We start from the raw sequence: 27,010 nt of genomic DNA, 5'->3' as shown, positions 1-27,010 counted from the left end.
TTTACTCTGTCTAATTTTACCTCTGGTATTTCAGTTATATAATCTGGAGCGTTATGGACAGTATCTTTACTATTTTCTTTAATGCATACAGTTTTTTTTTGTAAAATTCCTCTGCTCTCTTCACCATCTTCTCTCGTCACTGGTGACTCCAAAATCATTCTCTTTCTGGGATATAATTTGTTGCTTTCCCAGGGTCAGTGTGTTTCTGACATGTTTCAGACTGTTTCTTCTTTTGATTGTTTCTTTGACCTGATCCATGTTCCTCTCTTGTTTTTATCTCTTTTTATCATGTTGATAATGTTATGTAACCCATATCCGCTGGGTAACGTTATACTCGTACATGTCACAATTGGGCTGCTAAAGGGTTGTTGGGTAGCGGCTATACAGTGTCTGCCTGCCATCAATTGAACTGGCCGCCATTTCATCTCGCCACCAAAGGGTAGGGAGGGAGTCCCTCTATACCAAACAGGCAGGAGTCAGTCTGTTCCTTGCCATTGCCTGGTGTACAATGCTTTCTTCAGGTGCGTCTTTGTCTGATTCCGTATGAACTACATGTGCTATAGTTTCTGAGATATTAAGGTTTGAAAACAAGCAGTTTTCTGTTGTTTCTGAAAAATTGCCCATACTGAGGTGATGACTTCGTTAACCTGCTGCGTGCCGGCTATTTTTAGCCCAATGGGCCACCTCAGTGCCGGCCATTTTTCAACCTTTTTTTTTTCTGGCTAAAATGATAGATTTTGATGGGGAAACAACAAATTTTGCCATTAAAATGCTCACCAAGGCTTGGAAATGAGTTTTATTGAGTCCTGCATACTCATGTAAAGGTATAGCCACTCTCTCAAGCTCACCACATACGTGAGAGAAAGCCGTTTTCTATGTAAGGTATACTCAGGTATTTATGCTGGGAAGGTATAGCAATGTTCAGTACACTTTTCTGATTACTTATTACTTCAGCATCTATCACAATTTGTGTGTCTTTCTCGCTGTGAATGCATTATATTACACCTACTTGAAGATAGGTACAACCTGACTTCATTATGTACAGTCCTGGCACTTACAAGAAGGTATTTAGAACTTGATTTCGCTATATAGTCCTTACACTTACAAGAAAATATTTATGACTTACACTTACATGAAAATATTTAGCAAATGCCTTCACTATGTACAGCACTGGGTGAGGCACACAGGCAGAGTGAGGCAGAGCAAGCGTGAGGGGGGGGAGCGAGTGAGTGTATGGCCTTGACAGCCTGGGGGATGGTAGAGGAATAGTTACCTTACATACCTTTCAGTTTTTACCCGCGAATCTTGAAAAATGTGGTCACAGTGAAGTTTTTTTATTTTAAACCATTTTAAAATGGCACTGGCACTGGCCACAGCATTATGTCAGACAGTTTTAAAACAGCACTGGCACAAGGCGGGTTAAGTATTGCCTGGCATTTGCAGGTTAATTTTGTTCTTTCTGTTTCATCTTTCTTTGTGTTTAGTTTCATCTCCATTCTTCTTTTCATGAACTCGAGGGTCATTTTTAATGCTTCTTAGCTTTGGTTGTATAAGCTTTCTCTACAACCTGTGCTGATGCCCCCATTTAACTCATAATGTTACACTCGGCATAACTTAGATCCTGAAATCTGTTTTTTATTCGTAACTGACAGGCTGCTTTGTTTTTGCTTACTTTTATTGGGCATAATTTTTAGTTTTAATCAGCCTCTTTCCTTCACTTCTGGCTTTGAATCTGGTGGTGAAACCCATCATTCTTTGGTCACATCCTCTATTTACTTTTTGATGGTAGCAGCATTAGTGAATATGTTGTTCTTAATGCTATAATGGAGTCAGCTCCATCCTTTGTTTCTCCATTTGGGCTTCTTCAGGTTCATTTTCTTCCTGTTCTTTTGTGAAAGAATTTGATCAGTATTCTCATGTTATACATTGCAGCAAAGTTTACCACAGTTTAACCTCTGTAAATCCTCTCTCCTACTCCAAATTTTCTCATACATGCTTCTGCATTTTCAGTTTCGCAACTCTTGCATTGAAATCTCCCATGCATATAGTATATCTTTTTTTTTTTTCTTCCATAATCTGTGAAATGTCACCATAGATTGTTTCTGTTTCTAGACCTAAACCTTGAGAGATGAGTGCAAATGCCTGTATTACTTTCAGGGCATATCATTTGTATAGTCCACTTACAATCCATGCTATTCTGTCAGAGATACTGCTGAATTTAACATTGTACTCGTCAAAATTTCAATTAATTAGAAGTCCTGCACCTGTAAGTCGTGCATTCCGTCGTCCTCTGCAGTAAAATAAGTGGTTTCTGTCTTGGTGCTGAATTAATTTTTCTTCTTTTCTGTGAATTTCTCTCATGCCTATTATATTCCACCTAATGTTTTCATTAAGGTATCAAGTTTGTAATCTTCTGTTACACTCCTTACATTATACCTGCATATTTTGCCTTAAATTCATTTTATTTATTGTCCTGCTCTCTCTTTTGTCGAGACAGGCTACACACTTCTGGTACCATATTACCCGTAAGCACAAGAGGTAATGGGGTCAGTGTGTAAAATTATTACCAGTAGAATTCATGTTTGGTTCGGGTATTATGGCATTTATCTTACCACCATGCAACATAGTTTCTGGTGAGATGCATATTCTTTTTTCTACCACCTTATTCAGTATATTCGGTGGAGTCCTATATATCAGTAGAGGGTACGGTACCATGATCTAAGCCATCTAAGATAATATACCTCATATACTATGAGATGTTTCTCTATCTGCCACCCAGAGGCACACCAGGTAGCAGAGGATTTCTGTCAGTCTGTCTGTCTGTCTGTCTGTATGTCTGTCTCTCTCTGTATATATATATATATATATATATATATATATATATATATATATATATATATATATAGATAGATAAAATTATATGAATACAGTAATCCCTCATTTTTTGTATGTGCAGTACCCAGACGTGTTCATTATCCAGATAGTGGACATTCGCTCTGTTAAACTATTTTCCAAATTTACATGTTAATATCTGGAGCTAAAAGTCCCCTAGAACTTTGGCCAGCCAGCTGGCATGATCAAATATTCAGTATTGTGGCCGCTGGGTTCTAGCTGTGCGTGGGAAAAAGGCTGCAACCCACAACCTAAGCTAAAATATTCGTCCACCCTCGTACTGAATGGTCAAAGTCGTGCAGTGTTCTGATCACTCCCTATGAACCTCCAGCACCCTAGTAATACTGACTGTCACCCAGAAACAGTGTCAAAACTCCCTTTACACATCCCCACCGAATGTTCAAAGTTGTGTAGCCACCAGGATAAGTCTTCTCCAACTGCCACTGTCCATGTAACATAGACCACAGGCCATGAGTACATGTTTGCTTACAGTGCCTGTCCACCTCTCTACTGAATGTCCAAAGTCGCCCAGTCATTGGTAGTTGTGTTTCCCAACAGCCACCGCGTGTGTAACACAGACTACAAGCCACGAGTAAATGTTTGGTAAAAGCACCCGTTTGCCTCTACACCGAATGGCAGGAGTCCACTAGCCTCCAGGATCAGTGTGATACCCCCCACCAACACTCGTCTGTCCCCTTCCCTACTGAATTGTCAGAGTCTTCTGACTGGCCACATTACTCATACACTGCCTGAGGCAGTGATGTACTGGTCATCCACTGTTGTTGTCATGTGTGATAATCCTTGTCTGGGCAAATGGAAGTGAATGTTGTATGCAGATGTTTGCCTAGTTTTGTTTTGTCTGTGCTCAGAGGCAAGAGTGGGGTGCGATATGGCACTTCTATTCTGCTTGATGGCCTACCAGCCCACACCTCAGTTCCTACCTTTGTTTCCATTGTGAGTGGTATGCTTTTTTTTTATGCAAGGAAGAAGGAACCAAAGGTCAGGAGCCCACAAAACAGTCCCTTCCAAGAAAAAAAGAAAAAAAAAACAATACAAAAGAGAACCAAATCCTAGATAAGTTCATTTCGAGATGCCTGGACATCATAGAGTTGGACAGAAAAGGGATGAGAATTTGTTGCTAGACTGGTGCTATACCCCTGTCGCAGAGGTGCAGGGACGCAAGCAGACAGTTCAGAGGAGCAGTGACCATGGAAGTAGCGAAAGAAAAAAGATATAGAGACAATAGTGTGGAGAAGAGACAGAGGTTGAAGGGAGCCAGGAAGAGGAGGAGAGGTAATGAGATGAAAAGCCTTTGACTCCACCCTATTGAGAAGAGCCGCATGTGAGGAGCCTCCCCAAACATAAGGGTTGTACTCTACACAGGGGCAAATAAAACCCTTGTATAAAATCAATAACTGTGCAGGGGTAAAGGACGTATGAAGTCAGCTTAGCACACCTTATCTATTGGAAGCAGATTTTACAAGAGGTGTAATATGACCTTTCCAAGATAAATCTCGAGTGAATGAATCCCTAACCATGCTCAAGGATAATGCAGGATTAAGCTGGATATTATTAAACATTAGTGGGTACTCCTGTGGAAGATTTTGTCAGGTTCATAGGTGTAAAAACTGAGTTTATGATGCATTAAAAACAAGATTATTTTACCCCAGAGAGAGATACGAGCCAAGTCAGACATTAGGAGTGCCATAGCCTCATCCCTTGTTTGCTGCTGGGACGGATGTTGCAGGAACCGAATGGAAAGGTGAAGGGTGGAATCATCAGCATATGAGTGGATAGGGTTAGATGTACAGCTTAGAAGATCATTGATGAATAAAAGGAAGAGATTTGTTGATAGGACACAGCCCTGAGGAAAACCACTGTTGATAGATCTAGGAGAAGGACTATGGCCGTCCAGAAAGGAAGCTGTAGATGAAGGCACAGACAGAAGGATAGAAACCGTAAGAGGGCAGTTTTAAAATTAAAGATTTATCCCAGACTCGATTGAAAGCCTTTGAGATGTCAAGTGCAATGGCAAAGCTTTCACCAAAATCCCGAAAGGTTATGACTAGAAGTCTGAATTGTAGATGAGAAGATCGCCAATGGAGCGCCCCAGATGGAACCCATACTGACCATCAGAAAGAAGGCTGTGATAGGAAAGATGCTTTAAAAGTTTTCTGATACGAATAGACTTGAAAACTTTTGAGACACAGGATATTAAAGCAATTGGACGATAGTTAGAGGGTTGGGAATGGTCACCCTTCTCTGGGACTCGCTGAATGAGAGCAAGTTTCCAACATGAAGGAAAAGTACAAGTTGAAAGACAAAGGCAAAAGAGTTTGCCTAGGCAGGGTGTAAGCACAGAAGCACAGTTCTTGAGGACAACAGGAGGGACTCTATCAGGCCCGTATGACCTGTTTGTATCGAGGCCAGTGATGGCAGAAAATACATCAGCTGAAGAAATTTTAATGTCAGCCATGAGGAAGTCAGATGGGGGAAGTGATGTAGAAACAGCACCAGAATCATCTAAGGTGGAATTGGAGGAGAAAGTCTGAGAGAAGAGATCTCCTTTATCAGTAAAAGAAATAACTACAGAGCCATCATGGTAAAAAAGAGGAGGGAAGGATGATGAGGTAAAGTTGTTAGAAAGGTTTTTGGCAAGGTGCCAGAAGAAACGGGAAAGAATTCGGGTTGGAGAGTTGAGAGCATTTATTATGGATGAAATTATTTTTAGCAGAGTGAAGAACAGACTTAGCATGATTCTGGGCAGAAACATAAGAAAAATGTGATTCAGGGGTGAGTTGGCTCTGGTACCTTTTGTAGGCCCTCTCCTTGTTGCGGACAGCATTAGAACACGTGTGATTAAACCGTGGCTTTCTTGCAGTAGTCAAAGGATATGAGAAAGGAATGTATGCTTCCATGCCCAAAAGAATAACCTCCATAATGCGCAAGGCACACTCAGATGGCTCCCTACCATGGAAGCAGTTATCATTCTAGGGAAAATCAAAGAAGTACTGCCTGAGGGCCTCCCAATCTGCAGCTCCAAAGTGTCACAGTCGACGTTTTTTTGGAGGGTCCACAGGCTGCACTGGAGCAATAGGACAGGTTAGCCCACCACGTGCCGGCTATTTTTAGCCCTCTGGGTCACCCCAGTGCTGGCCATTTTTTGACCTTTTTTTTTCTGGCTAAAATGATAGATTTTGATGTCGAAACAACGAATTTCACCATTAAAATGCTCACCGAGGCTCAGAAATGAGTTTCATTTGAGTTCTGCATACTCGTGTACAGGTATAGCCGCTCTCTAACGCTCACCACGTATATACGTGACAGAAAGCCGTTTTTTATGTAAGGTATACTCAGGTATTAATGCTGGGAAGGTATAGCAATGTTCAATACACTTTTCTGATTACTTATTACTTCAGGATCTATCACAATTTGTATGTCTTTCTCGCTGTGAATGCATTATCTTACACTTACTTGAAGATAGGTAGAACCTGACTTCATTATGTACAGTCCTGGCACTTACAAGATGGTATTTACAACTTGACTTCACTATACAGTCCTTACACTTACAAGAAAATATTTACAAATTACACTTACATGAAAATATTTACCAAATGCCTTCACTATGTACAGCACTGGGTGAGGCACACAGGCAGAGTGAGGCAGAGCGAGCGTGAGGGGGAGCAAGTGAACATATGGCCTTGACAGGGTGGGGGTTGGTAGAGGAACAGTTACCTTACAGGCCTGCCAATTTTTACCCGCGAATCTTGAAAAATGCGATCACGGTGAAGTTTTTTATTTTAGACCGTTTTAAAACGTCACTGGCACTGGCCATGGAATTATGTCAGACCGTTTCAAAATGGCACTGGCACGCAGTGGGTTAAGATAATAAGGTTTTGATCAGAGGAGCCTAACAGAGAGAAAAGGTTAACAGTGTATGCAGAAGGATTAGTTGTAAGGAAGAGGTCAAGTATGTTGGGGCTCTCGCCAAGGTGATCAGGGGTACGGGTATGGTGCTGTACAAGCTGCTCTATGTCTTTAAGGATTGAACAGATGTAGGCTTGTTCAGCAGGTGGATCAGTGAAAGGAGAGGATAGTCAAAGGTGGTGGTGATCATCGAAATCTCCTAGAATGGAGATATTGGAGAAAGGAGAAATGGACAGAGTGTGTTCCATTGTAAAAGTAAGATAGTCGAAGAATTTTTTATAGTCAGTAGAACAGCTTGCAAGCATGGCTGTGAATGCAGTTGTTTTTGTGGTGGTCCCCTACCTTCTTCAGGTTATGGCCCTCCTCTGTTGCATTCTTGTGTATGTGATGATGGCCCTGCCACTACCTGAGAAGCCTAAGAGGACAGTTTTGACTCTGGAGAGGAAGCGTGAGATACTGAGCAAGGTTGATGTGGGCTGGACCACAAGACACATACTGCGGTGATATGATCTAGCCCATTCAACATTGTTTGATATCAAGAAGTCACAGATGAAGCTAACGTAGTATGGACAGGTCTTCGATGAAAGCACATGTAGGGGGAAAGGAAGGTCACGGCCCAGGCTCGGCACGCCGTAATCCACTGGTAAACATTCTTGTGGTTTCACCAGCAACGCATTGCCAGTGACCTTCTGCGTGGGACTGAGGTGAAGGCTACAGCCAAGAAGTTTGAACGCCTGCACAATGTGCACAACTTCAAGGCTTCCAAAGGATGGCTCTTTCGCTTCAAGCTTCACCATGGCAAGGCCTTGGACATGGCAGCAGAGGATGTAGACCCATTTCACCAGAAAGTGCGGCACCTGATCATGGACGAGAGCCTTGCCCCTTGGTCAAGTCTATAATGCTGACGAAACTGGTCTATTCTATTGTTCATTGCCCACCAACATGCTGGCAGAGGAGAAGTCTGTGCCTCATCGCAAGTTATCCAAACAACCTGTCTCTGTTTTCTGCTGTGCTAATGCTATTGGGATGCACTGCCTCAAACCCACTATTACTGGGCATACAAAACAATCACGTTGTCTCCCTGGGTTAATGGACTGCCTGCCTGTTGTGTGGTACCATTCTGTGAAGGCCTGGTTTACTGCCAAGATCTTCAGAGATTGGCTTCACAGACACTTCATCAAGGAGGTCATCTGTTCTCAAATGGAGATTCTTGGTATTCCTTACATCAAGGTGAAGGGACTCCTTCTCCTGGACAAAGCCCCTGTGCATCCATCTGAGAAGGATTTGGTTGCTGATGATGGGTGCATTAGGTGCATGTCTCTGCCACTTAATACGACTGCTCTGATTCAACCAGTGGACCAAGATCTTATCGTGGTTGCCAAGAAGCTGTATTGGAGGAGGTACCTCAATGAGGTGATGGTGATGCTGGAGGACGAGGATGGGGCCGAGGACACACGTGGGGACCAGACCTTGCAGGATCTTTGGCGTTACAACCAGAAGTCTGCAGTGTTCAACTGGGCGAACGCATGGAAGGAAGTCTCCGTGGAATCCCTTGAAAGTGGTTGGTCTTGTCTCCTCCAGGAAATTGTATCCAAGCACAACTTTGAGGGTTTTAATGTGGATGAATTCCACCCCGTCTTCGCACAGCAGGAGAACAGGTGGGCGATGACGACGTGAGGGAGTGGCTGGACTACGATGGTGGTGATCCTGGTTATCAGATGATGTCTGGTGAGGAGATCGCTGCTGCTGCCTCTGCGGACATGAAAGAGGACAGCGACACCAATGAGGACAAGGATGAGTACCCTGACTTGCATCCCCCAACAACTCCATCACTCCCTTGTCTCAGTGCCCTACGTACGAGTCTTGAGGAGGTGTTGGAGTACATCAAGCACCCGCACTGTGACAGGGAGTTGGTGCCACTGAGCCTGGCAATGGAGCTGCGGGCAGTCAGGGATCCTGCCATCCTCCGGCACAATCATTGGTCCTATCATCAGACCAGGATCAACTCCTTCTTCAAGCCTGCCACCCCCACAAGTGCCAGCCCATCCTCACCATCACCACCACCACCACCACCTCATTTCCTGCCTTCACCATTGGACCCGAAACCTAGTGCATCAACGACTGCTGAGTCTCCATTTGATGAAAGGTTCTGAGATGGGTAGGCCACCATCACCGTACAGCACGTCAACATTCATAGCTTAGTTCCAGCATGTAGAGGAGGAGGAGGAGTTCTTTGACCTTTCATCAATGTTAACCCGCCCCATCCCGACGTTTTTGGACCTTTTTTTTTTTTTTAGCTCAAACATCCGCTTTTGGTGAGAAACATCGAAAATTCAAAGAGAAATCGCTCACCTGAGGTTTAAAATACCGGATTTAGGTGCGAGTACTTCCTTACCTGACTGGGTTTTCTAACAGGCTGGCACCAAAGAAAACGAGTTCTATGGAAGGGTAACTATTTTATCCACTCATAAACAGTATTTATTTATTTACTTGGTACGAATTTATATGTAGTACAAGAGTATATGGTTTTCAAACAGTAATACAGGCATTATAAGCGTTGTTTCACTCACTAACTCATCATCATTCATGACCTTTTTTTTCACACATTACCTGATCATCATTTCTGACTGTTTCTTCCTCTAAACTTTGTCCTCCACATTGTCATCGATTGGGGAATCACTCTGGCCCTGAATGTCTTTATTGGCCAGGTCACTGGTAACAGGTGAATTGTCGAGACAATGGCGTGCAGGGGGGGGGAGAGGTTATGCGGTGTAAGGCATTGATCCTGCTTGGCATCTTGTAGAGGAATAGAGGAAGGTGTCCCGTGTATACGTGCCAAAAATCACTCGAGAAATCACTCATGAAAATTGAAAATTGTGCAAATTAGGGACCTCTCAATGTTGCCGCGTTAATTCACGTCGCCGGGACAGCACGGGTTAAAGTTAGCCAATTGACCACATGGCACAACTGTACACCTGCTGGAGGTGTGTGGGTTAAAAAGTTTGTTTGTCGTGCACTGGATGATAAGTACCTCAGTCAAATTTTTTTTTTTCACTGTTTTCTTGGTGTTTAAAATTATTTTGGATATTCCCATGAGTGTTTTGATGTCAAAATATGGCAGACTGACCTGTAAACAGTGCCAAAATTAGGAGGGGTACTGTACATACACTAGTATATAGATAGTTTTTTTTTTTTCAGTTTTTTTTTGCATTTTTTCTTGGTGTTTGAAATTATATTCGATGTTCCACTGGATGTTTTGATGTTATAAATATGGCACAATGACAGGAAAACACTGTCAAAATTAGGAGGGGTACTGTTCATATAGGAGTGTATACGTAGGGTGTTTTTTGGTTTTCATTTTTTTTTTTTTTTGAATGGTTTTACTGGTCTAAAATTTACTTTCTATCTTCATATGTGTCTTTTGATGTCTAAATATGCCTGAATGACCGGAAAACACGGCCAAAGTAGCAGAGGTGCTGTACTAATGGGTTAGGTATAGGTTGGAGGTTGGGTATTGGTAGGGTCTGGGTATAGTAGGGGAGATACTGTATTGTTCATTACCCTGACATTGCCACTACCCGGATATGTCTTTGGCACACTTACGTTGGATAATTGAGGGACTACTATATATATATATATATATATATATATATATATATATATATATATATATATGGGGTGCTACCCAAAAGTTCCAGTAATTTGAATATTGTAGGAAAATATGTTACCTTACCTCCTAGTTCTCACTGTCGCCTTCTAAGTAGTCCCCTTGGGCATGTATACAGTGGTCCCAGCGTTTTTTCCATGAGTCGATGCATCCCTGGAAGGCTTCAGGTGCGATGGCCTTGAGCACCTCCCGTGATTCTGTCTGGATCTCCTCAATCGAGTCAAATCGACGCCCTTTCAGTTGTAATTTCAGCATGGGAAACAGGAAAAAGATGCAGGAGGCAAGGTCAGGCCAATAGGGTGCGTGGGGAATGACTACCGTGTTAGTGGATGCCAAGAACTGCAAGACAACAATTGACGTGTGTGTGGGGGCGTTGTCGTGATGCAGGAGCCAGTCATTGTTCTTCTACTGTTCTGGATGTTTGCAGCTGATGTTCTCCCTCAGATGCTGCAAAACTTCGTAGTAAAACTTTCCACTGATAGACTGACCGGTTGGGACAAATTACTTGTGAACAATCTTTTGGATATTGAAGAAATCAATCAACATTGACTCGGAACTGCTGCACCATTGAAAAACCGCCAAACCACCTACACACTATGTTACAATAATAAGCGTAGCTCAACAACACGTCCATTCACAGATACGGCCTGGGTCACACTGATGCACAAGGGTTGCTGCTGAATTCTCCTAGTGGCAAAATGCAAAACTGCAAATGGTTGGCTCCCTCTGTTCAAATTACTGGAACTTTTGGGTAGCACTCGTACGTGTGTGAGTACATATATATATATATATATATATATATATATATATATATATATATATATATATATATAGATAGATATAGATATATATATATATATATATATATATATATATATATATAGATAGATAGATAGATAGATAGATATGTATATATATATATATATATATATATATATATATATATATATATATATATAAAGGTCCCACCCAGGAGGGGCTGGGGGACTGGTGTTATTCTCACTCGGTCTGTTTGTGTCTGTCTGTCCATCCTTCTGTCTGTCTGTCTGTCTGTCTGTCTGTTAACGACTTTATGCAAAATCTACTCTTGCGATTTTTACTAAAATTACAGGGATGATGGGCTATAATATTCTGATCACCTGATTAAATTTTGGGCTTAATTGAGACAAGGCCTAGGCTGTATGAACAGAAAATGGAAAAAAAAGAAAAAAGAGGGGTGGGCAAAAATAGTTTTTCGCCATAACTCCTTTCAAATTCGTCATGTCAACGTGAAACGAAACCCTGAAGGTGCATCTTTCAAATTTGCATCGTATAACATGCCTCATTACTTTAGGGGGGTCATCCCCCCGTTAGCGGTATAGGGTCAGTGTCAGGTGGATCAGGCCTAAAATTTCAAATGGTCATAAAATCGTCATTTTTCACCCGATTTACTCCAAATTTGATATGTGACATCTTTGACTTGATATCCTGTAGTGTTTATACATCAATAGTAAAATGATTGCCAGGGACGGTTTTGCTGTGCCTTGGCACCGCTTCTTGTTTCGATATTTTTTTAGGCAACAAACCACCAAAATAATCACAAAAATTTGTAGTTCTTTTGACTGTGCAAGAGGATCATATATTTACACACGTATAATCTTACACTGTAATTCATTATGCCTCTGCCCAACTACGGTGGAGGAGGCATTACGTGATTGGTCTGTCTGTGTGTGCATCCGTGGGTGTAAGTCCATAACTTTTTTCTGGATGTGAAATCTCTGGAATCCATTGACGAATTCCCACCAAACTTGTCACTGATGCACTGTGAGGAAAGAATGAACTGATTAAATCAACTAGGTCAAGGGGTCAAAGGTCAAGGTCATATGGGTTTGACTTAGTTTATCATTGTCGGGGCGGTATCTCGTGAACCCCTCAACGGTTTTCGACCAAACTTTTCTCAGTGATACATTATGAAGGGATGATGAAATGATTAGGTCTGCAAGGTCAAGGGGTCAAAGGTCAAGGTTATGTGGGTTTGGGTGTAGTATCTCCTGAACCCCTTGATGGATTCCCACCAAACGTTTATCAGTGATGCATTATGAGGGGACGATTAACTGAACAGGTAAACAAGATTACAGGATGAAAGGTCAAGGTCATATGAGTGTGGGCGAGATATATCCTGAACCCTTTGACATATTTCTACCAAACTTTTGTCACTGATACAGTATGAAGGGGCAATGATCTGATTAAGTCAGCAGGATCAAGGAGTCAAAGGTCATGGTCATATGGAGTCATCTTAGTTTATCTTGAGCCTCACTTAACCCACCCCATTCCGTCGATGTATGGGTACTTTGCAATGATTTGCATTTGCCAGTCCCGGCGACGTACCGGTACGTCGTGCAATTGCAAGGTCCCTAATTTGCACAATTTTCAATTTTCGTGCATGATTTTTCGTACGTATACACGGGACACCTTCCTCTATTCCTCTACAAGATGCCAAGCAGGGACAATGCCTTACACCGCATAACCTCCCCCCTCCCCTCCTCATGCCATTGTCTCGGCAATTCACCTGTTACAAGTGACCTTGCCAGTAAAGATATTCAGGGCCAGAGTGATTCCCTAATCGATGACAATGTGGAGGACAAAGTTTACATAGCATTAGAAGAAGAAACAGTCAGAAATAATCATCAGGTAATGTGGCAAAAAAAGGTCAGGTATGGTGATAAGTTAGTGAGTGAAACAATGCTTATAATGCCTATATTACTGCTTGAAAACCAATATACTCTCATGCTATATATAAATTCGTACCAAGTAAATAAATAAATACCATTTATGAGTTGCGTGAAATAGTTACCCTCCCATAGAACTCGTTTTCTTTGGTGCCAGCATGTTAGAAAACCCAGTCAGGTAAGGAGGAACTTCTACCTGGATTGAGTATTTTGAACCTCAGGTGAGCGATTTCTCAATGAATTTTCGAGGGTTCTCACCAAAAGCGGAGGTTTTAGCCAAAAAAATTTTTTTTCGAAAACACCTCGGGATTGGGGGATGTCGGAGGTGTGGAAAACCTCGGGACGTGACGGGATAAACCACAAAGAAACCTGGAATGGAGGTTGTGTGGTGTACCAAAGGCATGGCGAAGGCACATTGGGTAACACCTTGTGTCGCCAGCAGGACGTGTATTTCTAAGATGAAAGTACTCATAAACTGTGTTAGAGTTATAATTAGACGACTGTGGAATTAGTAACTGCTGTGAAATAGAATCGTGACAGTACACAGCCATACATATTCCAGTGTTTATAACTCCTGATAGAACTTTAATCAATTAAACTGCACTCCACTAAATGCTGTTTATTAATTTACAAGCAGGATTTTTTAATGCGATCTGTATCACAATTAGGAAAAAAAAATCCCTAAATATTTCAACCATTATTTTGCGATGTTACCCTCGAGAAGGATAAGATGTGTGTGTGTGTGTGTGTGTGTGTGTGTGTGTGTGTGTGTGTGTGTGTGTGTGTGTGTGTGTGTGTGTGTGTGTGTGTGTGTGTGTGTGTGTGTGTGTGTGTGTGTGTGTGTGTGTGTGTGTGTGTGTGTGTGTGTGTGTGTGAAGGTGTCAATGATCTTTCTGAAGCAACAGTTTCATAAATACATATAAACGTTACCCTTTACTACTCCTACAAACCTTTCTAATGAATCTGTACATTTACATTGACTTTCATAGCTTGGCCGATGCTGAAAATGTTTAGCATAATAACATTTCATAGTCTTATAACTCTGGTTTTGCGTGACACTTAACTTCTGGTATAATAACATTGCACAATCGGAAATTTTTCCTCTGTCGCACCCCAATCCGTCAGTTCTTTCAGTGTGCTGTATGACATTTTATCCCCGAATTAGTGGGCTTTTCTATGGCATTGATGTTCCAACTGAGTCTTTATGGGGGTTTCCATACGTTCCATAAGTAATTTCTCCAGTCAAGTCACACGACCTTAAGCCTGTGATATTTCCAATCACAACGGTGTCAAGGCAGCTGAAGATGCCTAAACTACACCTTCTCCCTAAGGTAAGCTGCTTTTAGTTTCATTTTTCTTCTTATTTTCACTTTTTATTTTTTAAGATTTAACATAATTTCATTAATTATGAGACTTAATCTTGTTGCAAATGACTCTTACCCTCACATGACTCCGAAGTTAGATACGGAATAAAATCCAAGTTGATCAAAGTATATTAAAATCCCATCCGATTCTAACTTAACCTACCATAAACAAGCTAAATCTAACCTTGTTTTATTCGGGGGGAAAGTCCCCCCAGACACACCGAGAATCATTATTCCAAACTTAACCTAACTCAAGAAGCCCCTGAAATCTTGAAAAGCAGCGTACCTTAGGGACAAGGTGTGGTTTAGGCCACCATAGCTGCCTTGGCACCACTGGGAATGGGAGCTATCCCAGGCTGAAGATCGCTCGTCACGATTGGAGAAATTACTTACGGGACAATATTGAAACCCCACATAAGACACATTTACAAAGTAAATGTTTAGGGAAGAGCTCCCTAATTTGGGGATGTAATGTCACACAGTAGAGCACACTGAAATAACCGACGGACGTGGGTGCAACGAAGGAAAACTAAACTTCACAGTCTCATATCTGTGGCTTTGCATGGCATTTACCGCGGGCATAAACAATTATTATTAAATTTTCAGTTTTTTAACTCTTGCTATACGTGACACTTACCCCAGGCAAAATAACTTAACATTTATCGTTTTTTTAACTGTGACTCTGCATGGCACTCACCTCTGGCAATGTTTTGCCACATTCTTTAGTGAATGAGATGCAGTTTTCCTCGCAGGTCTGGAGGGCGTTAACCATACAGTCTGCAAAGTAGAAGAGTGATAGACTTTGTTTTAACACTCAGGTTCTTCTGACTCTCAGTACAAGCGTCTGATGCTAGATGCAAGATAATACGAGAGTTGCCTCGACCATGAGAGGGATAGCGGTGATAGTGATAATATTCTCAGTGTTGTCTGACTTACTAACGGCTGAATAAAAGGGTCTGGTGTTAAGTAAAACACCAGAGCTATCCCGTTCTTGAGAGTTAATGGCATCAGCACTACTCTCACGCCTATATGACTCACCTTCGGCTGAATAAAATGGTCTGGCCTTTGCTAGAATATAATACTAGAGTTGTCCGAACCGTGAGAAGATACGTTTTCCAATATTTATGTTATCTCTCTTAATCCCTCATTTCTCTTTGTTGCAAAACTCCACCAGACTAGCCAGGAAAAGGATCAAAAAGACACTTTATGGTATTACTAAGATGATAATCGCAGGCAGCTACGGTTAGTGTGAAAAATGATGGTTGCAGAGGAATGGGTGACAAGATTTGGAAGGTGATGTGAAGTTTGTTACAGGCTGTGCATCGTCTGCACCTGTTCATATACTCCTTATGAATTCAGCTTCTTTCAAGCTATGTATCACTTAGCTGTTTTTGCCTCTACTGCCGCATGCGTCTAATAAACTGAGTGAGCAGCCTGGCGTGATTTTCCCCCCTCCCCCTTTTTTTTTTCTTTGCTTATCGACCTTCAGGCCAGAAGCCCAGGTCATTAAGGCAATTTTATATATATATATATATATATATATATATATATATATATATATATATATATATATTAGATAGATAGACTGATTGATTTATATATTCATATATACTCACATTCATACATACCCCTAGTTCAAGAACATATTATTAATAAACCTACTAAACAAATTGCTACCCGACACCTAAGCCTAAAAATACAAGTAGTTAAACCTATCTAAATCATTTATACTAATAGGGAGAGTACTGTACCTCTACCAACAGAATACCACGGACTGCAGATAGGTAATGCCTTGCTACATTACACATCAGCACCCATCACCTGCTGATTGCCAGTCGAAGCACAGAAACTAATATTGGGGACATCAGTATATGAGACCGAGATCGAGAGAGAGAGAGGGAGAGTAGCTTGAGCTACGATGAAGGCCACATCACCTGCTGCTGCCTGCGACCCGTTGAGGGGGGCAAATAGCAAACAACAATCTCTGGCAGCCCAGACGAAGATCAGTGGGACTGTGGTTTGGTGTAATGTGGGGGGGGGGGACGGCTTCATCAAGCGCCAGGATACTGGTGTTGATGTTTTCATGCACCACCAGGCTGTCATTAAACCTGTTCCATGGCACCTCCAATGCTCCCTTGGGGATGGTGGAGTTTAGTCTTTTCGGTACTCCTAAGGGTCCTGAGGCTCAGGACGTTACTGTGTTGGGAGGTGTTGCCATGCACGGCGACATCTTTCATCCCGGGGACGCCAGGCCAGGGGTCATGGAAGTCCTCTGGTCATAAGCAACATCGTGAAAATGTGCATCGCGATGGCAGAGGCTTCTTGTGGGGGTGATAAGGGGGCTTTGTGCGTTCTCCTCCCCAAGATCTTTTAGGAGCATGGGCTGCCTCACCTTGTCATCCCTGAGTGCTTCCCCCATGATGCACGTGCTGCCCCTCGCCTCCAAGAGCACTGGGGCCGGCAGCTGGAACCTCCCAGCCACCGCACAACACAGAAGAGGCCATGGCTTTTGCCTTCCCTTAACAGGACGCCTTCCCAATCGATCACTGACCCGGCTCTGGACGTGGCTAGAAGGGGAGGGACTCTTCTAACACTGTCTCCATGACCAAGGATGCGTTGATCAGCTCCTAGGCTGTGGAAGGGGTTGATCAGTCCTTCCCTCCTCAGGCAGAGAAGGGCAGCCTATCTCCCCCCCCTACCATGAAAACTAAGGATCGGCTAGATGTGACCACCTACCGTCACCTCTTGACATTCGACACCCACACCTGGTCATACCAGCTTGGAGCCACGACTTTCTCTACGTTCTACGATCTGCTTCTGGGCAGCCGACCTGAGTGAGGGGATTCCACCCATTCTGATTGTCAGGAGGAAGTCCGTCTAGCCAATTTACGAGCATTTAATATTTTGCTGCCTCCATGCCTGACCCCCTAAACTGACCGTCTAGTGCCCAGTGAAGTGAGTTGCTGCTGAGTGTTTAGCTTTTAGTTATATTTGGCCTAATGCCCCTTGTGGTGGGTGATTTCCACAAAGCCATAATTAGTGTATATATATATATATTGCCAGACGCCTCAATCCCGTTTGGGGTGGCCATAAACAAATCGCCTCCAAGTCTCCCTGTCCTCCGCCATTTCACTGCCCTGCTCCCAACTCACAACCCCCTCTCTCATATACCTCTCCACCCCATCCCTCCATCTCATCCTCGGCCTCCCCCTCCCTCTTCCCCCCTCCACCTCACTCACATACACTCTCTTCGTCAGTCTTTCACCTTCCATCCCCTCCACATGGCCAAACCACCTCAGTGTGTTCCTCATAACGCTTCCTATCACATCCACATCAACACCACAACGCTCCTTTATATCCTCATTCGTCAGCCTGTCTCTTCACGTGACTCCACAGGCTCCTCTTAAATAACTCATTTCCACTGCTCTCACTCTTGACTTGTGTCCTTCCAACAATGTCCACGCTTCACTTCCGTACGTTAGAGTTGGTATCACAATACTGTCATGTAGTAACTTTTTCACTTCCATGCTCACTTCCCTGTTTCTTATCACTGCTTTCAAAGAACCAGCAACCTTTCTTCCCTGCTGTACCCTTTCAAGCACTTCACCCTCCAAACCTCCATCCTTACTCATCACACTACCCAAGTACTTAAACGTACTCACATTTTCCAATTCCTCACCATCCAACCTCGCTGTACATTCACTAGCTTCACCTCTCTCAAAGACCATCACTTTACTCTTCCCTACATTCACCTTTAGATTCCGTTTCTTACACACTCTCTCAAACTCATCCACCAAGCCTTGCAGCTCCCCTTCGTCTTCACTCAACAACACAGTATCATCTGCAAACAACAGTGCAGGGAGTTTCCAAACACTATCCACTCTCACCAGGGCCACTCCAACATCCACTACCCTACCTTGTACCTCTTTTATTACCCCATCCATGTACAGACTGAACAACCATGGAGACATGACATCCCTGTTTCAAACCAACTTTCAAAGAGAAAAATTCACTTAGTTCACCATCCACACGCACTGCAGCCTTCGCACCATCATACATACTCTTCACAGCATTCAACAACTTCCCATCTACTTCATATATTCTTAACACTTTCCACAATCCTTGTCTATCCACCCTGTCATATGCTTTCTCCAAATCCATGAAAGCCGCGTACAACTTCTTTCCTTTCTCTAGAAACTTTTCGACTAAAGATCTAACAATGAATATCTGATCTACACAACCTCTTCCCTTCCTAAAGCCTCCCTGTTCTTCTCCAACTAATTTCTCTGTTCTTTCTCTAACTCTGTCTATAAGTATCCTACCATACACTTTTCCTATTATACTAAGAAGACAAATGCCCCTATGATTACCACACACTTCTTTTTCCCCTTTTCCTTTGTACAAGGGAATAATAATACCTGACTTCCAATCCCCCGGGACTCTACCTTCCTCCCAGGCCAATCTGCACATATTCCACATCCATTCTACTACTATCTGTCCCCCATGCTTCAGCATTTCACCACACACTCCATCAATTCCTGGGGCTTTCCCCGATTTAAGTTTCTTCATTGCTTCCACAACTTCCATTCTAGTGATTTCTTCCAGTCTTCTCACCTCCCTCATTCTCCCAGCCATTCCCTAGCCACTTACACTCGCATGATTTCCATTCTCTACGTTCAATACTTCACTAAAGTGTTCTCTCCATCTGCTCACTTTTTCTCCCTTCTCAACTAGTCATCTACCATTTTTATCTTTCACTCCCCTGCTGACTTCACTTCCACCCTGTCTTACTCTTTTCACCTCTCTCCAGAACATTTTCTTACAGTCCCTCCACTTTACACTCAAATTCCTTCCAAATTCCTCATCCACTCTCCTCTTACTCTCTCTTACTAATCTTTTCACCTCTCTCTTTCTTTCTACATATAACTCTCTCTTCCGCCTCTCAACTTCTTCCACGCCCCTATTTCTCATCCATTCATTGTATGCTTTCTTCTTTTGTGCCACAGCCTGTTTCACCTCTTCAGTCCACCACGCTGTTCCTTGCACCCCCCTCCGTCTTCTCTTCCTTCCACACACCACATCACATGTTGCACATATTTCTTCTGTAAATATCTTACACACACCTTCCACGTCTCCCATCTGCTCCAATTCATATTTGCCCAATCGTTCCTCCACTTCTCTCTTATACTCTGCCTTTTTTTCATCCTCTTGTAACCTTTCCACTCTCCTAGCAACTACTCCTTCCTCTCGTCTTTCACTTCTTCTATTCCTCCATCTTACTTGCATTCTAATTCTGGCCACCACCAAGTAGTGGTCAGAAAGTCCACTCCCCCAACCTCTATACACTCTTGCATCCTTTACACATCTTCGCATCCTTTCATCCACACACACATAATCAATCATTGACTTCCTTTCATTCAGTTCACCACCCACCCTTCTCATCACTCGCCATGTATACTTGTGGATCATTTTATGCCTGAAGAGGGTATTGGCTACCACCAACCCCCTCCCAGCACAAGTTTCCACTAACGCACTCCCATTCTCATCTATCTCAGCAGGCACACCCCACTCACCAACTATTCCATCCACCTTCACATTCCCAACTTTACCATTCATATCACCAATCAAAAACACTCTCTCATTCCTTCCAAACTTTTCCATGCACACTTCTACATTTGTCCAGAACTCTTCTCTCACACTTCTAGCACGATCTTGCGTTGGTGCATACACACACACAATCGCCCACATTTGTATTCCAACTTTCAACTTTCCCCACACAATCCTTGACCCAACTGATCCATACTGTCTTATGCTCTTCTTCCATCTTTTACTCACAACTATACATACTCCTTCCTTTGCCCTCTCATTCTCACCTACTCTTGCACATAAACCCCATCCATACTCCCATTCTGTCACACTTTCTCCTTCCATTTTGTTTCAGTTATTCCACATACATCCACTTTCGCACCCTCAAGCACCTGGACAATCTCTCTCTCTTTCACCTCATCATTCGCTCCGCTTACATTCCACGTTCCGATAACCATGTCCTTTGTCCGGTCCTTGGTCGTCATCGTTTGGTCAGTCCTTGTCCGAGGCTTATTGTTTGTTTTTTTAGTTAGTTGTTTTCCGGGGAGGGGCACTAACCCTCCGCCAACCCATTTAGTCGCCTTTTACGACAAGCAGGGATACTGGGGGAGTATTCTTGAAAACCCTCCCTACCCCCAGGGGTAAAATATATATATATATATATATATATATATATATATATATATATATATAGATATAGATAGATAGATAGATAGATAAATATATCTATCTATCTATCTATATATATATCTATATCTATATATATCTATATATCTCTATCTATCTATCTATCTCTATCTATCTATCTATCTATCTATATCTATCTGTCTATCTCTATCTATCTATCTATCTATCTATATCTATCTATCTATATATCTATCTATCTATCTATCTATCTATATGGTTTGCAAGTTGGAATATTAAGCCTGGTCCACCAACCTTGCCAAAGAAGACATATTTGATTTTATTTTCAAGGGAGAGACTGGACCGTAAATCACGAGGAAAGTCCTACGTCTCCTCGAGTTCTACAGCCGACTTTGCAAGTAAGTCAACCTGCACATTGCCATAAATACGACACTGACCAGGGACTCAATTTAGCTTGAAGGACTTGTTGCAGGAATGCAGTTAATTAAAGATGCGGCCCTGGATCTCATTAGAGGCAGTAATGAAAGAAGCAATTGCCTGAAGGGCTGACTTGGCATGATCTCTGCCCTGAAGCTGTTTGCATACTCTCTATCGATTCAGCTCCTCTTTTCAGTCTAAATATCTGTCTAACTATCTATTGCCAGACGCCTTAATCCCATATTGGGTGGCCACAAACAAATCGCCTCCACGTCACATTGTCCCCCGCCATTTCACTGCCCTGCTCCCAGTTCACACACCCCTCTCTCATATACCTCTCCACTCCATCCCTCCATCTCATCCTTGGCTTTCCCCTCCCCCTCTTCCCCTCCACCTCACTCACATACACTCTCCTCGTCAGTCTCTCACTCTCCATCCTCTCCAAATGTCCAAACCACCTCAATGTGTTTCTCCCAACGCTTCCTATTACATCCACATCCACACCACAACACTTCTTCGCATCCTCATTTGTAAGTCTGTCTCTCTATGTGACTCCACAGGCTCCTCTCAAATAACTCATTTCCGCTGCTCTCACTCTTGACTCCTGTCCCTCCAACAACATCCAAGCTTCACTTCCACACGTTAGAGTTGGTATCACAATACCGTCATGTAATAACTTCCATGCCCTCTTCCCTGTTTCTTATCACTGCCTTCAAGGAACCAGCAACCTTTCTTCCTTGTTGTACAATTTCAAGCACTTCCCCCTCTAACCTTACATCCTTACTCATCACACTTCCCAAGTACTTAAATGCACTCACATTTTCCATTTCCTCATCATCCAACCTCACTGTACATTCACTGACTTGATTTCTCTCGAGGACCATAACTTTACTCTTCTCTACATTCACCTTTACATTCCGATTCTTACACACTCCCCCAGACTCACTCACCAAGCCTTGCAGCTCCTCCTCGTCTTCACTTAACAACACATTATCATCTGCAAACAACAATACAGGGAGTTTCCAAACAATGCCCTCACTCATTAGGACCACTCCAACATTCACAGCCCTTCCTTGTATCTCTTTATAACCCCATCCATATACAGATTGAACAAAAATGGAGACATGGCACATCCCTGTTTCAACTCAACCTTCAAATAGAAAAACGCACTCAGTTCACTATCCACACGCACTGTAGTCTTAGCATCCTCTTGCATACTCTTCACAGCATTCAGCAACTTCCCACATTCTCCATATATTCTTAATACTTTCCACAACCCTTGTCTATTCACCTGTCATATGCTTTCTCCAAATCCATGAAGGCCGCATACAACTTCTTTCCCTTCTCTAGAAACTTTTCCGCTAAAGATCTAAGAATGAATATCTGATCTACATGACCTCTTCCCTTCTTAAATCCTCCCTGTTCTTCTGCAACTAATTCCTCTGTTATTTCCCTAACTCTGTCAATAAGTATCCTGCCGAATACTTTTCCTATTACAATAAGAAGACAAATGCCCCTACGATTACCACACACTTCTTTTTCCCCTTTCCCTTTTTACAAGGGAATAATTATACCTGACTTCCATTCCTCCGGGAATCTCCCTTCCTCCTAGGACAATCTGGACATCTTCCACATCCATTCTACTATTATTGCTCCCCCATGCTTCAGAATCTTACCACACACTCCATCAATTCCTGAGGCTTTCCCCAGTTTGACTTTCTTCATTGCTTCCACAACTTCCATCCTACTGATGTCTTCCTGTCTTCTCACCTCCCTCCTTCTCCCAGCCATTCCCCAGCCACTTATACTCGCATAACTTTCATTCTCTATGTTCAACAATTCATTAAAGTGTTCTCTTCATCTGCTCACTTTTTCTCCCTTCTCAACTAGTAATTTACCATTTGTATCTTTCACTCCCCTGCTAACTTCATTGCCACTCTGTCTGTCTTTCTTTACCTCTTTCCAGAACATGTTCTTACATTCCCTTCACTTGACACTCAAATTCCTTCCAAATTACTCATCCACTCTCTTCTTACTCTCTCTTACTAATCTTTTCACCTCTCTCTTCCTTTCTACATTTAACTCTCTCTTTCGTCTCCAACTTCTTCCACGCCCCTATTTGTCATCCGTTTATTATATGCTTTTTTCTTTTGTGCCACAGCCTGTCTCACCTCTTCATTTCACCATGCTGTTCCTTGCACCCCCTTTAGTCTTCTCTTCACCCCACACACCACCTCACATGCTACACATATTTCTTCTGTGAATATTTTGCACACAACTTCCACTCCCCCATCTGCTCCAATTCATATTTGCCCAATCATTCCTCCACTTCTCTCTTATAATCTGCCTTTTTCTCATCCTCTTGTAACCTTTCCGTACTTCCCTTCTTCTATTTCTCCATTTTACTTGGACCTTATTCTGGTGGTGGTCAGAAAGTCCACTCCCCCAACCTTTATATGCTCTTGCATCCATTATACATTTTCGCATCCTTTCATCTAAGGACACATATTCAGTCACTGCCTTCCTTTCATTCATTTCACCATCCACCCTTCTCATCACCCGCCATGTATACCTGTGAATCATTTTGTGCCTGAAGAGGGTATTGGCTATCACCAACCCCCTCCCGGCACAAATGTCCACTAAAGCACTGCCATTCTCATCTATATCAGCAGGCACACCCCACTCACCAACTACTCCATCCACCTTCACATTCCCTTCTTTACCATTCATATCACCAATCAAAAATACTCTCTCATTCCTTTCAAACTTTTTCATGCACACTTCCACATTTGTCCAGAACTCTTCTTTCACTTAGCTTTTTGTACCTCAACTTCCCCGTGCATCAAATACACTGAATGTGCCTAGGTTGGCGTGATGTCTGCCTGAATGGCTAAATCTGTGGTTGGGCTAAGCCGCTGGTTATCAAACTGGGAACCATGGCACCAAGCAGGCCATGGCAAGACGTTACGGGACCCATGACGGGCTAGTGTAAGTAGCAAATCAGTGTGTCCGTGAAATCACACTTACAGTCCTCTTGCCATTTTCCACAACGTATGTATGTGAATCTGTTTTTTTTTTTCTCTTTTGCACATAAAATGTAAAATCCAATGCCGGTTAGATCTGGACCCATATATGAAATGTGCATTGTCAGTGACTCAACCTCGAATCATTTGACTTACTGAAAGCAAACAGTGACATCCATCCTATTGATATGTAACAAATATGTATTCTGATTGAGAATTGTAAGCATTAAAATAAATGGAGAGGACCAAAACACTTTCTTTTTCATAATCATTTGTGAGGGACTTGAGACAAAACTGAAGGGGGGATGTTAGGATCCTCACAAGTGGGGAATGAAATGAAAAGTTTGAGAAACACAGGGCCAAACGATGGAAGTAATACACAAAGTACTTTGGCTAAAGAAGCCTGTGAAAAGAGCAAAGCAAGCCATCGTGTACCAAAGCATCATCAAGTTGAAATTTCAAAATGAGGCACACCACGATGGTAATGTGGATATCACACAGCTGTCTGGTCTTGCATGCAAAAATATCAGAATGACACACAGTTGGAGAGAAATGTGGTTATCACAAACTGGTCTGGTCTTATGAACAAAAATTTCAGAATAAAGCACAGCAGGAAAAAGCTGTTTGGTTGCTCAGATAATTACAAACAGATCGACTTCACTGCAAAGTTTTACTATTTATATTTTACCACAAAGTTAATCTTTAATCACTGAATTCAAGTGACTCTTTTTTTTTTTTTAAACTATCCCAACCTTCAAATTATTTTATTAAACTTAGTAAAGGCTTCTCGTCCTGAATGTCTGCACTGATGCTGTTTCTAACCCCTACAATGTAAAGAGTCCATCCTGAGCTGAATAAAATAATCAGGAGTTGGTCAGAATAGAACGAAAAAAGACGTCCAGTGACTGAATGGGAAAAATATAGATAAGAAAAATATATCTAAATCTGAAAATATTGTGAAAAGATATTTCCAGATAATTGAAGGTAATAATGCTAAACTGACAAATAAAATCCATTATCTGCAAAAGAAGCTGCATTTTCTTACTTTACTCCTATGCTGTTACATGTTCCTCTGGCCATAGATGATTCTCGTTCATAGAATATGTCAGAGAGGAAAGTCAAAAACATGCCTTGAGTGTAAAGCTAATGGAGCGAGTCCACAAGGCTGAATCCCTTAACTCAATTGACGTACTTTTACTAAGTAAATTAAAAATTAGTATTTCAAAAATGGAGAATAGGGATCGCTAAAAATAGTAAACCGACAAGGAAGGATCGCTGGAAAGCATGCAAAACCAGCAAGGATTCAAGTAAAGGTGACAATTTAAAACCACAAATTCTTTTGACTGGTTTTAACAGATTGTAAAGAGTCAAAAGGAATTTGTGGGTTTACATTGTCAACATTACTTGAATCCCTGCTGGTTTTGCATGCTCTTCAGTGATCCTTCCTTGTTTGTTTACTTTTTTTTTTTTTTTTTTTACCAATCCCAATTCCCCATTTTTAAATTTCCATTTTTTACTTTACCTATTTTGCTTACTTTTTTTTTTTTATATAATCCATTTATGGATTAAACAATCAAAATTCTTGTTTCAGTTACCAATAAAGCTTTTATGTTATGACCTAAACATTTGGCTTTTTCTAGTAATTTTCATTGTTGTGGTGTTGTGGTTTTGCACAAACTGATTGTTGGTTGTTATTCAAATTCTGGTCTTCATTTTGTTTAATATAGTTGTGAGGCCTCTTAGAGTGGACATTGATTATTTCAGAATCTCTATATTTTGCAAACTGATTAAACAAAAATAATTTTTAATATGTTGCATTGAGTAAAATCTGGAGCCCTATATATTCAAAATGACAAGACAGAATCAAAATCTGCTGTTGTTTGCATTGCACGACTATTTTCCATAGTAGTGGGTATTTTTCTTATATTTTTTGTGAAATTGAACATGCAACATCACTACATTAGTTACCGTGATAATCGATGTAGCGGACACTGTTGCCTCCCCTATGCTGTCTTCGTACCCTTCCTCCGTCTCTTCCTCGTCCCTCTACTACATCTCTTCCTCTTCCCCCACCTCTGCGCCCCCCTTCAGTTGATTCGTGAGATGGTTACTGTCATGAATTCCAATAACGTTGAAAAAACTGATCCAAGTTTGGTGTTAGTCCGCTTTAAGAACTGGTCACGATATCACAACGTGATCACTTCCAGTTAGAACGCAAATTACAAACCTGAGCTTTTCAGTTGTCTTACGTGACGTCTACACACAAGCCTGCTGTAACTTCAGGGATGAACTAAAGAAAGCTAAATAAAGCCTTGAGTTAAAAATTAATGTAACTGTGTAAAATCACACCGGTGCGTGTTAATGATGCACAGTTGTGCTTCATTGCCAGCGAAAGTAATCTGCTAGCTAGAGTTTTCCACTTAGTAATAACGTAGTACAATATAAAATTTAATATAGTCATGCTGCTAGTGATGCACTATTGATACTTGACGGCATAATTCCGTACTTGAATGTCTTCTCACGTGCTTGAAATGGCGTAGAGGAATCTCTATGTATCCAGAAGATGGATGATCATCTTTCCATTAGGTGTTATATAATAGGTCACAGACACGCGCAGTGACCCCATTAAGTACGACTGGCTAGTTTTTATCCCGAAATACCGAACAGATTTTCGTGTTGACCTGTGAAACAATACTATGAATAATAATTTATGAACAAACTGGCAAATTTCGAATGTACTTCTTATAACACTTCTTTTCCACATTATCAATGTTTGGCTGA

The sequence above is a fragment of the Coenobita brevimanus genome, chromosome 20 (genome assembly GCF_032717465.1).
Source record: "Coenobita brevimanus isolate Jiangsu-jjx chromosome 20, ASM3271746v2, whole genome shotgun sequence".
NCBI classification, from domain to species: domain Eukaryota; kingdom Metazoa; phylum Arthropoda; class Malacostraca; order Decapoda; family Coenobitidae; genus Coenobita; species Coenobita brevimanus.
The sequence above is the reverse complement of the archived record's forward strand: the minus strand, read 5'-3'. Positions refer to the sequence as shown.